The sequence below is a fragment of the Phocoena sinus genome, chromosome 6, assembly GCF_008692025.1.
Source record: "Phocoena sinus isolate mPhoSin1 chromosome 6, mPhoSin1.pri, whole genome shotgun sequence".
Classification (NCBI taxonomy): Eukaryota; Metazoa; Chordata; class Mammalia; order Artiodactyla; family Phocoenidae; genus Phocoena; species Phocoena sinus.
In genome coordinates, this window is record NC_045768.1 from 50,679,370 (window position 1) to 50,693,657 (window position 14,288).

Genomic DNA, 14,288 nt, shown 5'->3' on the forward strand with positions numbered 1-14,288 from the left:
AGGACCCCTTAGATATCACTCCCTAATCCTCCAATTCCCTCCCCTCCCCCACCCCCCACCCTAGCCCTAGGCAACCACCAATCTAATTTGGGTTTCTATATAGTTACACCTTCTGGAGATTCCATACAAATGAACTCATACAATACGTGACCACTTGTGACTGGCTTCTTTCACTTAGCATTCACGCTTCCAAGTTGCATCTGCATTGTAGCCTGTGTCGGAGCTTCACTCCACTGTATGGATATATCATACTTATCTACTTTACAGCTGATGGACATTTGGCTTGTTGTTTCTACTTTTTAGCTATTATGCACAAATGTGTATATGGACCTAGTTTTTATTTCTCTTGGAAATATATCTCTGAGTGAAATTGCTGCCCCTAATGTTTCCAGTCTTCAAAAAATGGAAAAAAAAGTAATCATGTGAAGTTTGGCACCATGAATCCACCTGAGGACCAAGCTCTTATAAGAATTTACTTTTCAGGTTAAAAAAAAAGTACTTAGCAGGTGAGAAAACATCTAGAGAAAACGTTTTTTAAATTGTGTTAAAATACACTTAATATAAAATTTACCATTTTAAAATATACAATAGAAAAAACATTTTCAACTAAAAGATAATTACAATACCGGCTCATCTCTATATATTTATGTGTGGGTTGCCACGAATCAGAAAAGATGGCAAATACATTTTTCTTTTTACCCCTCATCCCAGGGAAACCCAAGAAAACCCTTTCTGGACATTTTTCTGAATCCTGCATGTGCCTTTCACACAACACAAGGAGGCAAGTTCATTCCTGGGCTGGGCCTGGGCCCCGGCAGCCTCACGTGGGGCATCGCAGAGAGCCCTAACAGTGGGAGGAGGAATGTGGCTTCTCACCAGTTCTGGACATACTCTTCTGTTTGCTAGACAAAGTGATATTGTGGCATCTGTGCAAAACACTCCCTACACAATGAAACAGAAATAAGAGATAGTGTCCATTCTATTTGTACAGGCAGGGGACACATTTCCCTTCTCCAAGGATCAGCAGGAAATGTGGGCACAGGCTAAAGCAGAGCCATCTGGATATCCTACAAAGCAGGCAACAGGATTACAGCCCAGCCCATATATGGTTTCTATTATTACTTCCCACGATAAATAAATGCCCAGCAGATCAAGATGGGCTTGGTTATGCTTTTGGCCTTAATATGAAATTTTCCTACAGGTGTCAGTTCCAAAGAGAGTTTGCTGCTTTTATTGAAATGGCTTGCTTTTGAATTAAATCAGTTTTCTGAATTTTGATAACATCCTGATTTTAACTTTCTTTTATGATATTGCCTGAGGTTTTTGACATGTACAGGAACCACCAATAACAATCAGCCATTTCTGAAATACACTATTATTGACTAGGGCTACCTTGTCAATAATAAGCTTGGAAGAAAAACCTAAATAATACTCTTGGTGTTCAATATGCAAATTTTTTGTCAGGTAACAGGAACTAGTGCTGGAAAACTTTACAAAATTTTAAAAGGGAAATCCAGGGCTTCCCTGGTGGCGCAGTGGTTGAGAGTCCGCCTGCTGATGCAGGGGACACGGGTTCGTGACCCGGTCTGGGAGGATCCCACGTGCCGCGGAGCGGCTAGGTCCGTGAGCCATGGCCGCTGGGCCTGCGCGTCTGGAGCCTGCGCGTCCGGAGCCTGTGCTCCGCAACGGGAGAGGCCACAACACTGAGAGGCCCGAGTACCACAAAAAAAAAAAGTAAAAAAAATAAAAAAATAAAAGGGAAATCCATAAGTGGCTCAGTGTTTTTGTAAATGGATGTCAATTCTTTAAAACAAAAATCTTTTTTCATTTGTGGCTATGCTAAAACCAAGCACTGGCAAAATATTTGCTGTGCACCTGTCATTTGCCGGGCATTAGGGTCAATAGACACATGTGTAAGACATCCAATCTGTGCTTCAATAAACTTGCAACATACAGTCAATTGGTTGGTTCAGCCAGTTTTGGCCTATCATGTGATTACATTTGCAGAGTAGAAGGCCCAGCACAGGCCTGCTTACAGACAGCAAGACAAAGTACGAAAAGGAGGAGGGGGTTGGTGATGAAAGAATTCCTCGAGGTTTTGAAAACTCAATCATGACCTGACTTCCAGTTATGTTTTAAAACACAAAAGGAGCTGCTCTTAAATACTATGCAGTATTATATGTAAGTTGAAGCAATTGGAATATTTCTTGAAAAGAGTGAAAGGGATAGAATTCTTGGAAGAAATACTGGCCCCACTATTCAGTCAACCAGCTCAACAGAAATCTCCAGTATGAATGCTGGTGGGCAGATTTCCCTCTGTAGAAGCACAGCCAACCACCTACCTTCTTACCACTGAGATGTCTAACAGCAGCAGGGAGGGAAGGTATTGGGACAAAAAGTTTTCAGGAAGATCAGAGAACTCTGAGGTCAAGAGAGAACAAGTAGGATATCATGGAAAGTGCCTCTCTAGATGCTTGTTCCTCCAAGTGTGGTTCATGACTGAAGCATCAGCATCCTCTGGACCATCCACTGGGTGGGCATCACCTGAACTGACAGTATCACCTGGAAGCATATTAAAATGCAGACTCTCAGGCCCCAACACATCTGCAGAATTAGAATCTGCGTTTAACAGAGTGATTCATATGCACACTAAAGGGTGAGAAATGAGATATCAAGGTGCCTCTGAAGGATTTAGAACTCATTAAGTAAATTAATCAGTAGGAGATAATCCGTCCTAGGATACCAGGAAAGGAGAGTTTACTACAAGGTCAGCAAGGGATATTTATATGTCCACAGGAAGGCTGTGTGAGGTGATAAGAGAGTCAGCAAACAAAACATGAGGGTCAGCAAAATACTGTTTTGTCCATGTATATATTCAAGGAACTCAAAGTTTTACAGATATAGGGAAGATCTTGACCTGTGATGCAGTGCTGTTTCATCAGGCTTAAAGGAATGTTCTCTTAAGAAAAAAAATAAAAGGAACACTCAACTTCCTTATTAAGGATCACTTTGGAATGAATAATTTGACTTCTGTTTGGCTAGACTTGGGAATTGAGGAGAACCAGAGGTGGTTCTACCTAGGGTACTTACTCATCCTGAGGGCTGGAAAAGGTTATCTCCAAAAAGAAATAAAGAATGTGGCAATCAATTTACACATCTGAATCATGTGTGTTTGTTTAGGGTTAATCCCTTAATGAATGGTCCTGAGCCAGAAACTAAGAACATCCAGCTGCTGTCTGTGAGGGCCAAGCCCTTGATCATGATGACTTCAAATGAGGCTGTTTCACACTTGTAAAATTCGAAGACCAAATTAGAATTAAGGAATGGTAAGGATATAAGCCATGTGTATTGCAGCTTCCCAATTCTCCAAATTATATGTCCAGAACAAACATCACTCATTATTCACAATATTCCATACTTGGCCTGGGGATCCTCCCCGACTTGACCCTCTAAGTCGTCCCATCAGCAGGCTTTGGCCTGACTTAATGAAACTTGTTTGCCACCCCTTACAAAAGGTCCTCCCAGCTCTAAATTTCTGTCATTCTGGGACAAAGGGCCGGGCTAAGGTATGCCCAATCTCTAGGGGCTACTTGAGGAATCACAATTTGGTCATTACAACATGTTTTCCATAGTCATCACTAAACACTGACCCACAATGCCTCTCCTAGGGTCACTCTATACCTCTTGCACCCTCTACACATATACTCACTTCCTTTGACTTTCAAGACAACAGCAAAGTCATCCTTGTCATCATGCTGCCTCGGGATTCCATTCTAAAGCATCTCTGAAACTTCCCAAAGAAATACCTAATTTATTTCCAATAAAAACTACCTTTTAGATTCGAAGAGAATCTACCTAAATCAAGTGTCTCAACAGCAGTAGCATGGACATTTTTTACTGGATAATTCTTTATTGTGGGGGGCGGGGGCCGTCCTGTCCATTGTAAGATGTTGGGCAGCATCCCTGGCCTCTACCCACTAGATACCAATTCCACACCCAACCCCCAAGGGCTGGAACAACCAGAACTGTGGCCAGACATTGCCAAATATCCTTTAGGGGACAATTCCTGCCACTGCACCCCCTCCCTTGAGAACTACTGACCTAAATGATTAGAGTAATCCTTTCAGGAAGATGGGACTATGGATGATTTTTTTCCTCCTTATTTTTCTGAATATCTGTTGTTTATATGATAAAATGAGCTAGTGACTTTCTATTTTTTAAAAAGAAATATCATTAGCTATACAGATACCTCAAGCTGGTCCTTGAGTGCCAATGTGTGGCTTGTTCAGTTTAAAAATTGAATTTGGTCTTTAAAAATACTGTGTACCGGGGCTTCCCTGGTGGAGCAGTGGTTGGGAGTCTGCCTGCTAATGCAGGGGACATGGGTTCGAGCCCTGGTCTGGAAGGATCCCACATGCTGCGGAGCAACTAGGCCCGTGAGCCACAACTACTGAGCCTGTGCGTCTGGAGCCTGTGCTCCGCAACAAGAGAGGCCGCCATAGTGAGAGGCACGCGCACCTCGATGAAGAGTGGCCCCTGCTTGCCACAACTAGAGAAAGCCCTCGCACAGAAACGAAGCCGCAACACAGCAAAAATAAACTAAGTAATAAACTCCTACCCCCAACATCTTCTTAAAAAAAAAAAAAATACTGTGTACCATACAGACACCTTCAGTTACACTTCTCAACATATAAAAGACATGGATGAAGGACTTCAGAGAATAAAGTCAGGATTGAGGCCTCTTAACCATTCAGAAACGCTTCTTCAACATGGTAAATCAGTGGGGCTGTAAAAAGAGATGTGAAGCAAAGACTGCTGTTTCAAGAGAAGTGTTTACCTGAAACATAGTCTGCATGTACATTTCAGTCAGAAAAATACTTGCATTGTAGGAAAAAAAAAATAAGTCACAATTTACTGCATCTTTAAGAACTTCTACATTTATAGACCGTGTAAAAAAATTTTCAAAATCATGAAATTAAAATATCTGAATGTAAAAATGGGCTCTAGACACACCCATTACTTCATCTTCTTGACTGCTACACCAGGAATTTTCTTAGAGTATTATTTCCATGAATTTCATTACTGACTATTTTAATTCAGTCTGGGAAGGCCATATCTACCAGGAAGAAACAAGTTCTCATTTGCTGAGATGACACAAATTTGCAATCAGCTCAGATGGAACTTGAAATGGAATTTAACTTTAGCCATAAAAAGGTAGTGTGCTTAGAAAATGAATATGATAAATGAGATAAAGTGTATAAATTGCTTTGGGGAGCAATGTTATTTAAAATGCTGATAAGAACTAAACAAATAAATGGGAGGCTAACTACACAAAAAGAAAAGCAAAGAAAGAAACAAGTTCTCAACGAAGAACTCAACATCTATTACCCTTATGACAGGGATGACACTTTCTTCCATCTAGGCCCCGGAAACACACAAAGCATCTTCCGGTCTCCGCTGCTTACCCGGGGTGCTGCCAAAGGTTCACGTGTCTTCTGCTCTCAGGTAGAAGTTCTCTTTTGTTAAGTGGGGTGATACCAACTGCTGCTTCCAGAATAGCCATATATTTCTTGTACCTCATCTTGTCTCTTTCAGTACAGGGTCAAGTAAATTTTGGGCACTGTTCCGCTGAGGCAGATGAAGTAATCTTTGCAATACCAGAAGCTGCTCTGCTTTTAGATGCTCAGCATACCCCTAGGCAGAGCTATTACACTCCACTGTAGGGGGTAAGGCGTGGGGGAGAGGCCGTGGCCAAACCACGAATAAATAAACTTCCCTGCAACGTCAGTATTATATAAGGCTAGACAATTTTGAATAAAGCACTAATGAAAATGATTTGCAGGATGACGGTGGTTTTAAACACGGCAATCTAACGTACAATCCCCAATTAATCCACACATAAATCCTTGAAGCCACTAATCCTTCAAGTACTAACGGCACAGGACGTGATTTATCTCAAGGTCTAGTAATAAAATAATAATTGGTCCAAAAAGCCTGCATGCCTCTGGGTGAACTAAAATCAGAAGCAGATCTGCTCCTTCTATAAATACCTCTCTCAAGGCTGCTCTTGACACTGAAAAAGGAGTTCCAGTTGTCATTTATGGCAATGCATTTCTTTTTTTTTTGCAAAGCTCCGTTTTGCAAAGGCTGCCAGGTGAGGAATGAGCAGATTTGAAAGTGGCAAGAGCAGAAACAAGGGGACCTGTGGAGCACATTTTCCTTTCTGTCGCCTCTTGCAAATCAGTCATGAAGCTAAGTGGGCTCCGGATGCGCAGGCTCAGCGGCCATGGCTCACGGGCCCAGCCGCTCCGCAGCATGTGGGATCCTCCCGGACCGGGGCACGAACCCGTCTCCCCTGCATCGGCAGGCGGACTCTCAACCGCTGCGGCACCAGGGAAGCCCGGCAATGCATTTCTAAATGCTATAAACTTTTTGCTTGAGTCAATTGCAAAGCAAAGATTAATTAATAGAGAAACAATTCTGTGTTTTTTTTAAATATCTTTTTAAATACCTCTAAAACCCAACAGAGGTGAGCTCTGCTAGCATGGAAATAATAACTATTTGGAGATATTCAGAATCAAACCCCTCTCCCTTTTTTATAAATGTCTCCTCTCAGCTGTAAGGACTTTTCTTACCCTCTTTTCATGAGGTAAAGGTGGATGGTCCATCATATGGCCCACCTAATGGGTCAGAGTCCACATGACCCAGCCTGGGTAGCCCTCCTTGGGCTGAAAACAAGACATTCAGAGAGAAATGCCCTCTCTCCACTGGAGTTGGTAACCAGGGCTGATAGGAGGTTAGGGCTGCTAGCAATCATGTTGCCCACCAGGTGGAAAGGGCTCTCCACTAGCTGCTGAGAAACAGTACCGGGGAAATGTGATGACATCATTTGAGTTTCTCGATCCAGCTATGCCTAAGATAACTGTCATCCTAGGAGATCCTAGGTACACTTTTATTAAGATAATAAATTGATTTTTGTGAAATTTAGTTTTAGTTGAGTTTTTGTCACTCTGAAAGGGTTCTGATTTATACGCCTCCCTGACCACTTCTTCAAGCTATTTTCTCTTCTTTTCTTTTTACTGCAATACGAGTTGTAGTGCTCCTTGTCTAAACAAACTCATATACAGAAGGGAAGTAAAATCAAAGAGAGTCATCCTGTAATACTTCTGACTAACCTAGATATTCACAGTGAATAAGTGTCGCAAACCCTTCCACATCCCCCCAAATCTTGAACTCTTCTTCCACAGTCTCTCTCTTTCCTTAACAGTAAGTTTCTTTTTTCTTTTTTTTTTAACGTAAGGGACCTAAATCAGTGGTCTCCAAAGTAGGGTGCATATACCAACAATCTTTGGGGTTTGGGAAGAAAATATTAAACCATCTATTTCTTTTTTGTCTCTTGTCTATTAAAATTTTAGTTTAAGCATTTATGTTATTAAATATTTGTAATGTTTACTTTAGGGACTAATACAGTTAAGTCCCCTACATATGAACGAGTTCCGTTCCAAGAGCGCATTTGTAAGTCCAATTTCTTCATAAGTCCAGCAGAGTTAGCCTAGGTACCCAACTAACATAATCGACTATATAGTACTGTACTGTAATAGGTTTATAATATTTTTCACACAACTAATACATAAAAAACAAACAAAAATAAAGAAAACATTTTTAATCTTACAGTACAGTACCTTGAAAAGTACAGCAGTACAACACAACAGCTGGCATACAGGAGCTGGCATCAAGTGAACAGGCAAGAAGAGTTACTGACAGGAGGAGGGAGAGGAGGTGGGAGATGGTAGAGCTGAGGGATCGTCAGCGATAGGAGGCGGAGGGCAAGCTGCATGTGACAATGTACGCTAGACATGGGAACGAACTTACCTGACTGGGCATGGGAATGAACATTCGCATCTTTGAAAGTTCACAATGTGAAGGTTCATATGTAGGGAACTTACTGTATATTTTAAATTACATAAAAGTATATCTTTTTTTTTTGGTTGCGCCTCGAGGTATGCAGGATCTTAGTTCCCGAAGTCCCCAAAGTATATAATTTATAAAGTAATATACTCATATATGTTATAGAGTATGCTTAAAAATCTGATGGTGTGTGTGTGTGTGTGAGCAAAAAAAGTTTCAAGGTCGGTAACTTAACACTTCAACTGCTCTCTAAGCCTCAATTTCCCTCTTTATTAGAGGCCTGAACAGATGACCACCAAGCTATCTTCCAAAACCAGCAACAGACTAAAGCCCCCGCTTCACTTGGCCCGATTATATAATTACAGTCGACCCTCCACGTTTGAGGATTACTATCTACAGATAAAACCAGCGTTGGGGGGGAGGATTCCAGAAAGTTTCAAAAAGCAAAACTTGAGTTTGCCTAGCTATGGCAACTGTTTATTTACATAGTACTCACAACTAGTTACATAGCAACTACATTGTATTTACAGCTATTTATGTAGCATTTACACTATATTAGATATTATAAGTAATTCAGAGATGATTTAAAGTATACAGGAGAATGTGTGTAGGTTGTAAGCAAATACTATCCATTTTATATAAGGGACTTGAGCATCTCTGGGTTTTGGTATCCTTGGGGGTCCTGGAATGAATCTCCCATGGATACTGTAATATAATCTGACCACAAGTAAGTGGTGAAAACAAGGGACAAACCATTTGATCTTGGAATATTCCATTTCCATAGCATTCGTGATACTACTCCCACTGGTTGTTCTACAAACAATTAGTACCAGTTAGTCACAGGAATTCTTTTATAGGCTGAACTTGGTTGGCTACAGCTGCCACAGCCAAAAAAAGCTCCAATACAGCCCTCATTTAATCATATAGGACGATGTAATTATACTTACACAACAGTCTTTGTTCTAACAAATAGTATTTCTAATGACGTGTGATAAAAATTACTACACAACCCTCTCAAACAAGAAATGACACAACCCTCTCACACAAGAAATGAAGTCTGAGTTACCAACAACAAAAATCAAGCCAAACTTGTTATCCGTTGGAAGCTGTGTGAAAGTGACAATACTTTATAAACGTCATATATTAGAGTTTCATTTTCTGTAGGAATTTCTGACGCATTTAACGTAATAACTCTTACAAAGTGATTCTTATCTATGATGATGTCACACAAGATTAAAATTGGGTCTTTCACTAGGAAAAAAATTCTGCTTTAGCAAGTAATTAGAAAGAATTTGCTTTTCTTCCACAAATAAGATTGTTCAGTTTTCTAATTTATTTATTCATTTTTAAAAACTGTCATCTTTGTATGAACTCCCTCATACTAGTACATGAGGACAATAATACAGAAAAAAATAAATCTAACCAAAACACTCCATCCAGATATGTAATTATAAGGCTATTTTCTTTGTAATTCTATAACGTCTTCGGAAATATTCATTTACTTGGTTAATTCCAATTTCTAGAGTTCTAGAAATTCTTTGTAACTACAACTGATTTAAAAATCACTTATTTATTTTTTAAAAATTGTTAAACATACACGATCCAAAAAACTTTTAAGTCAGGATGCTCAAGTTCTCTTTCTGAATAATCAAAATTGAATATAAAAATTCACAGATAAGACTGACCTTCCCTTTGAACTGATTATTTCTACTTATTTCTGCGGGAGGAAAACAGTGGACATCCTTCTTCACGGGGTATTCTAACTGTTCCTGTGTTTAGAAGTATAAAAATGGAAATGAACTAATGTCCCAAACAGGCTGTTATACAGGGTGTGGTCTGCTTTTCAGAGAGCAGAAAAAAGCCTTAACTAAAAGTACAAGAGTCGGGGACACAGTCCTTTTTTTTTTTTAACTCGACTGCACATAAGATAAATTATATGACTTTAGGCATAATTTCATCCCCACACCCCGTCCCCAGTAGCTTCATATAGAATACATCTTTACATGTTTGCTACTCAGATGAGCCACTAGAACACTGTAAGAAAAACAGACTACGTGGTGTAAGAGAATTACAAAGAGTTCAAGATTAGTTGCGGATCTCCTAGATTTAACACCCCCCGATTTCTCCCCCCCACCCCCGCCAACCCCCGGTCATCTCATACTAGTTTTCTCTCTTCATCGCCAGTCTCAAAATGCACTCACTACTGGGTTTATACTATTACCTTCAACTGGATGTCACCAAATCTGTCCTTTCAACCCTGTCCTCCCATCCAACCCAATATCTACCTGAAGGAACCCACTGCCCAGCCCCCAGCAGCAGTTGCTTCTTGCCTTTTCCTGGCTCTCCTGGCATGAGACCTTGAAGCCATCCTCACCCATTCCTGGGGTGCCCAGTCATACCAAACCCGTGACACAGGGAAAGAGAGCTGAGTTTAAATGGGAAGACTTGATTTGAATCCCACCTCTGCTGTTTAACACCATGTGACCTTGAACAAGTTACCTGACCCTTCTGAACCTATTTCTCTATCTGTAAAGCTGCAAGAAGACCACAGTGCAGAGGTGGCTTTAAATAATAAATGAGATGATGTATTTGTAGTCAGTGGATATCATCTCCCTCCCTTCCTTCCATCTCTCCCGTCTGTCCTCCTTTTTCCATTCCTAATACCTCTGTAAGAAACCTTCCTTACTCCTCATTTCTTTGCAGGCAAGCACAAGGAGTACTTACAAACTTCTGACCCTCCCCTGCAGCTACAGAAAAGCCCAAGGATGAGTGATTTTGTGGGGAAAATAGGGAGACTGACTGAAGGGTACAGGAACCTAGGGGCTGAAGTGAATGATGGAAACCATCAAAAAGGGCCTGCTATAGGGAGCAGAGGAAAGGGGCCCAGCTCAGGTGGTACTCACCAACTGGGGAAGTTCTCCCTTACCATATTTCACAAATTTTTAATCTCTGCTACTGAATAATTAAAAGCCAAAATTAAAATCACTTGACTGTACCTCCCAAATAACTTGAATACATAGTAATTCTATAAGTACCCTCATTCCTAAGAAATAAAAAACTTTCAACTCCTTATGTGAGGGAAATTCACTCCTTATTACTGTTGGTAGAAACTGTGTTCATGTTACATTACTACTCTGAATGTAGAGTTGTAGGATTCTGGCAGGTCTCTTGCCTGGGAGCAGTGGCATTGCACAGAATTTAGAACACTGACAGGAGCTGGTTTAAGTCACAAAGGGCTTGGCCATTCATTGGGTTAGGGGATATCAGTCACCTCTGCTCTGCAACTTTGGGAAAGGGACAGAGTCTCTGGAACTTGGTAGGGACTACACAAGGTGTGAAGTGTTGAGATCCAGCAGTCTGTGGCCAGTGGCTAGAGAGAAGTAGTTCACATAATCCCACATCCCACCTGCCCCACATCCCACCTGCCGACACCCACCCCCAACCTCCTTAGCATGAACTGTGGCACGACACTGCCCAGGACTGAAGTCCAGCTCTACCACTAACTAGCTGTGTGACCTTGGACAAGTCACTTAATGTTTCTTTGCCTCAATTTCATCATCTGTAAAGTGGGGCTAATAATAACACTGACCTCACAGGGCTGTTTTAAAAACTAAATCAGGCGCACACACTTTAGGTTGCAAAATAAATGAGTCATGGGTATGAAATGTACAGTATGGGGAATATAGTTAATAACTGTGTAATATCTTTGTATGGTGACATATCATAATTAGACATATTGTGGTGTTCAGTTTGAAATGTACAGAAATACCAAATCACTATGTTGTATACCAGGAGCTAGCATAGCACTGTAGGTCAGTTATACTTCAAAAACAAACAAACAAACAAACTCAGGAAAAGAAATCATATATGTGGTTACCAGAGGTGGGGGTAGAGGGAGGGGGAAATGGATGAAGGTGGTCAAAAGGTCAAACTTCCAGTTATAAGATAAATAAGTACTAGGGATGTAATGTACAACATGATAAATATAATTAACACTGCTGTATGTTACATATGAAAGTCATTAAGAGTATATTCTAAAAGCGCTCATCACAAAAGATTTTTTTTCTATTTCTTTAATTTTGTATCTATATGAAATGACAGATGTTCATTAAACTTGTGATAATCATTTCATGATGTATGTAAGTCAAATCATTATGCTGTATACATTAAACTTATACAGTGCTGTATGTCAATTATACCTCAATAAAACTGGAGGGGAAAAAAAAGAAATAAACAGGGAAAATTTTTAAAAAAAGGAAATCAATTTTTACTAGTAAAGCACTTAGCACATGTAATGTCCAGCATAAAATATATGTCGTGTGTGTGTTATTTTCTTTTACTTGCTAATTAGTTACGTCTTCATTTTTTCCAGAAAGCTCTTCTTGGTTGAACCACCTAGACCTGGCTAGGTTACTTCTGCTCTCTCTCAAATACTTTCTGTTTAATCTCTCAACAGTGGAACCACAGGGCTTCCCTGGTGGTGCAGTGGTTACGAATCTGCCTGCCAATGCAGGAGACGCGGGTTCGAGCCCTGGTCCGGGAAGATCCCACATGCCGCCGCAGAGCAACTAAGCCCGTGCACCACAACTACTGAGGCTGAGCTCTAGAGCCTGCAAGCCACAACTACTGAAGCCCGCACGCCTAGAGGCCATGCTCTGCAGCCACCGCAGTGAGAAGCCCACGCACCGCAATGAAGAGTAGCCCCCACTCGCTGCAACTAGAGAAAGCCCGTGCGCTGCAACGAAGACCCAACACAGCCAAAAATAAATAAATTAATTAATTTTAAAAAAAGAAAAAAAAAGTAGAAGCACAATGAATTTAAATTATGTGTTTAGGCATGTGCAGAGGATAGCGTGGGTCCTCTGGGCCATGGAAAGAGAAGATTGATTAAAGGTTAAGAAGGAGTCTGGGGCAGTGTTGGTGGGTTTGGCTTCCACCCCAATCCACCTCAGCGGTGGTCTGCCTGGGTGTTAGACACAGGTTTGGTTCCAGGCAGAGCCTGTTTAGTGATCACAGTGTTGTGGCCGAGCTGGCCACAGAGCCTCAGCGCGGGGCCCCCCTGGAGGAGCCTCAACCTGCCCCAAAGCTGTACTTTTGGCAAACCCAGGAGACACTTCAGAGTTCAAGGCAGAAGAACCTGATGATGTGAGCCCCTGTCTCACTCTCCTGGGACATCAGTGGGAGATGGTGGAGTGTGAATGACAGCTGCTGTGTTAACATCTCTCTTGGTTCCAGGCAGAATTTCTTATTCTGACTATGTTAGTTTGAGAGGGCTGACGTAACAAAGTACCACAGACTGGTGCCATAGATAACAGAAATCTATTATCTCACAGTTCTGGAGGCTGGAAGTCCAAGATCAAAGTTCTGAGGCCCATGAGGCAGGGCTCTCTACTTGGCTTATAGATGGCCACCTTCTCCCTATGTCTTTACATCATCTTCACACTGTACGTGTCTGTGTCCAAATTTCCTCTTCTTATAAGGACACAAGTGATACTAGATTAGGGCCCACCCTAATGAACTCAGTTTTACTTGATTACTTCTGTTAAGACCTTATCTCCAAATAAGGTCACATTCTGAAGTACTGGGGTTAGGACTTCACCATGTGAATTTGGGTGGGGCGGGGGGGATACAATTCAATCCATAATGCTACCTAAACTTGGAAAAAGAAAAAAAAAGGAAAGTCCTCATCAACTGAGATGAAAAAGATAAAAAGCCCAGAAGAAGCTAGTTGCCTGGACATGTCCAGCCTGTGATTTGGTCCAGCCTATGTGCTTTATAGCAAATCAACTGGGAAAAGAAAGTGCATCATGTTCAAGATGAGCCAATGTCTGATACTGTGAGAAGGATCTGTTCTCTGGAAGCTGAATCCAATAAAATAAAAGAGGAAGAAGTTAAATCCCATATAAAACTATTACGAGCAACTGAGAAAGACTTGGGATCTCCAGACGGCACTCTAGGGCTTGTGTGGGGATTTAGATCAAGTGTCTGGTGAGACTGACGACTGAAGATCAGCTTCCCCTCACAGACACAGAAAACAAACTTATGGTTACCAAAGGGGAATTGGGAGTGGGGGGAGGAGAGGGATAAGTTAGGAGTTTGGGATTAACATATTTACACTACTATAAAGTATATAAAATAGATAAAAAACAAGGACCTACTGTATAGCACAGGGAACTATACTCAGTATCTTATATAACCTATAATGGAAAAGAATCTTTAAAAGTATACATAGGGCTTCCCTGGTGGCGCAGTGGTTGAGAGTCCGCCTGCCGATGCAGGGGACACGGGTTCGTGCCCCGGTCTGGGAGGATCCCACGTGCCGCGGAGCGGCTGGGCCCGTGGGCCATGGCCGCTGGGCCTGCGCGTCCGGAGCCTGTGCT

The 14,288-nt window shown here is 41.4% G+C and overlaps 1 protein-coding gene across 2 annotated transcripts in view; it reads right to left on the reverse strand.

The window, feature by feature from the left end:
* The window catches only part of TJP2 (tight junction protein 2), a 138,064-nt gene that overhangs the window by 104,894 nt on the left and 18,882 nt on the right, over positions 1-14,288 (reverse strand). The window lies entirely within an intron of this gene.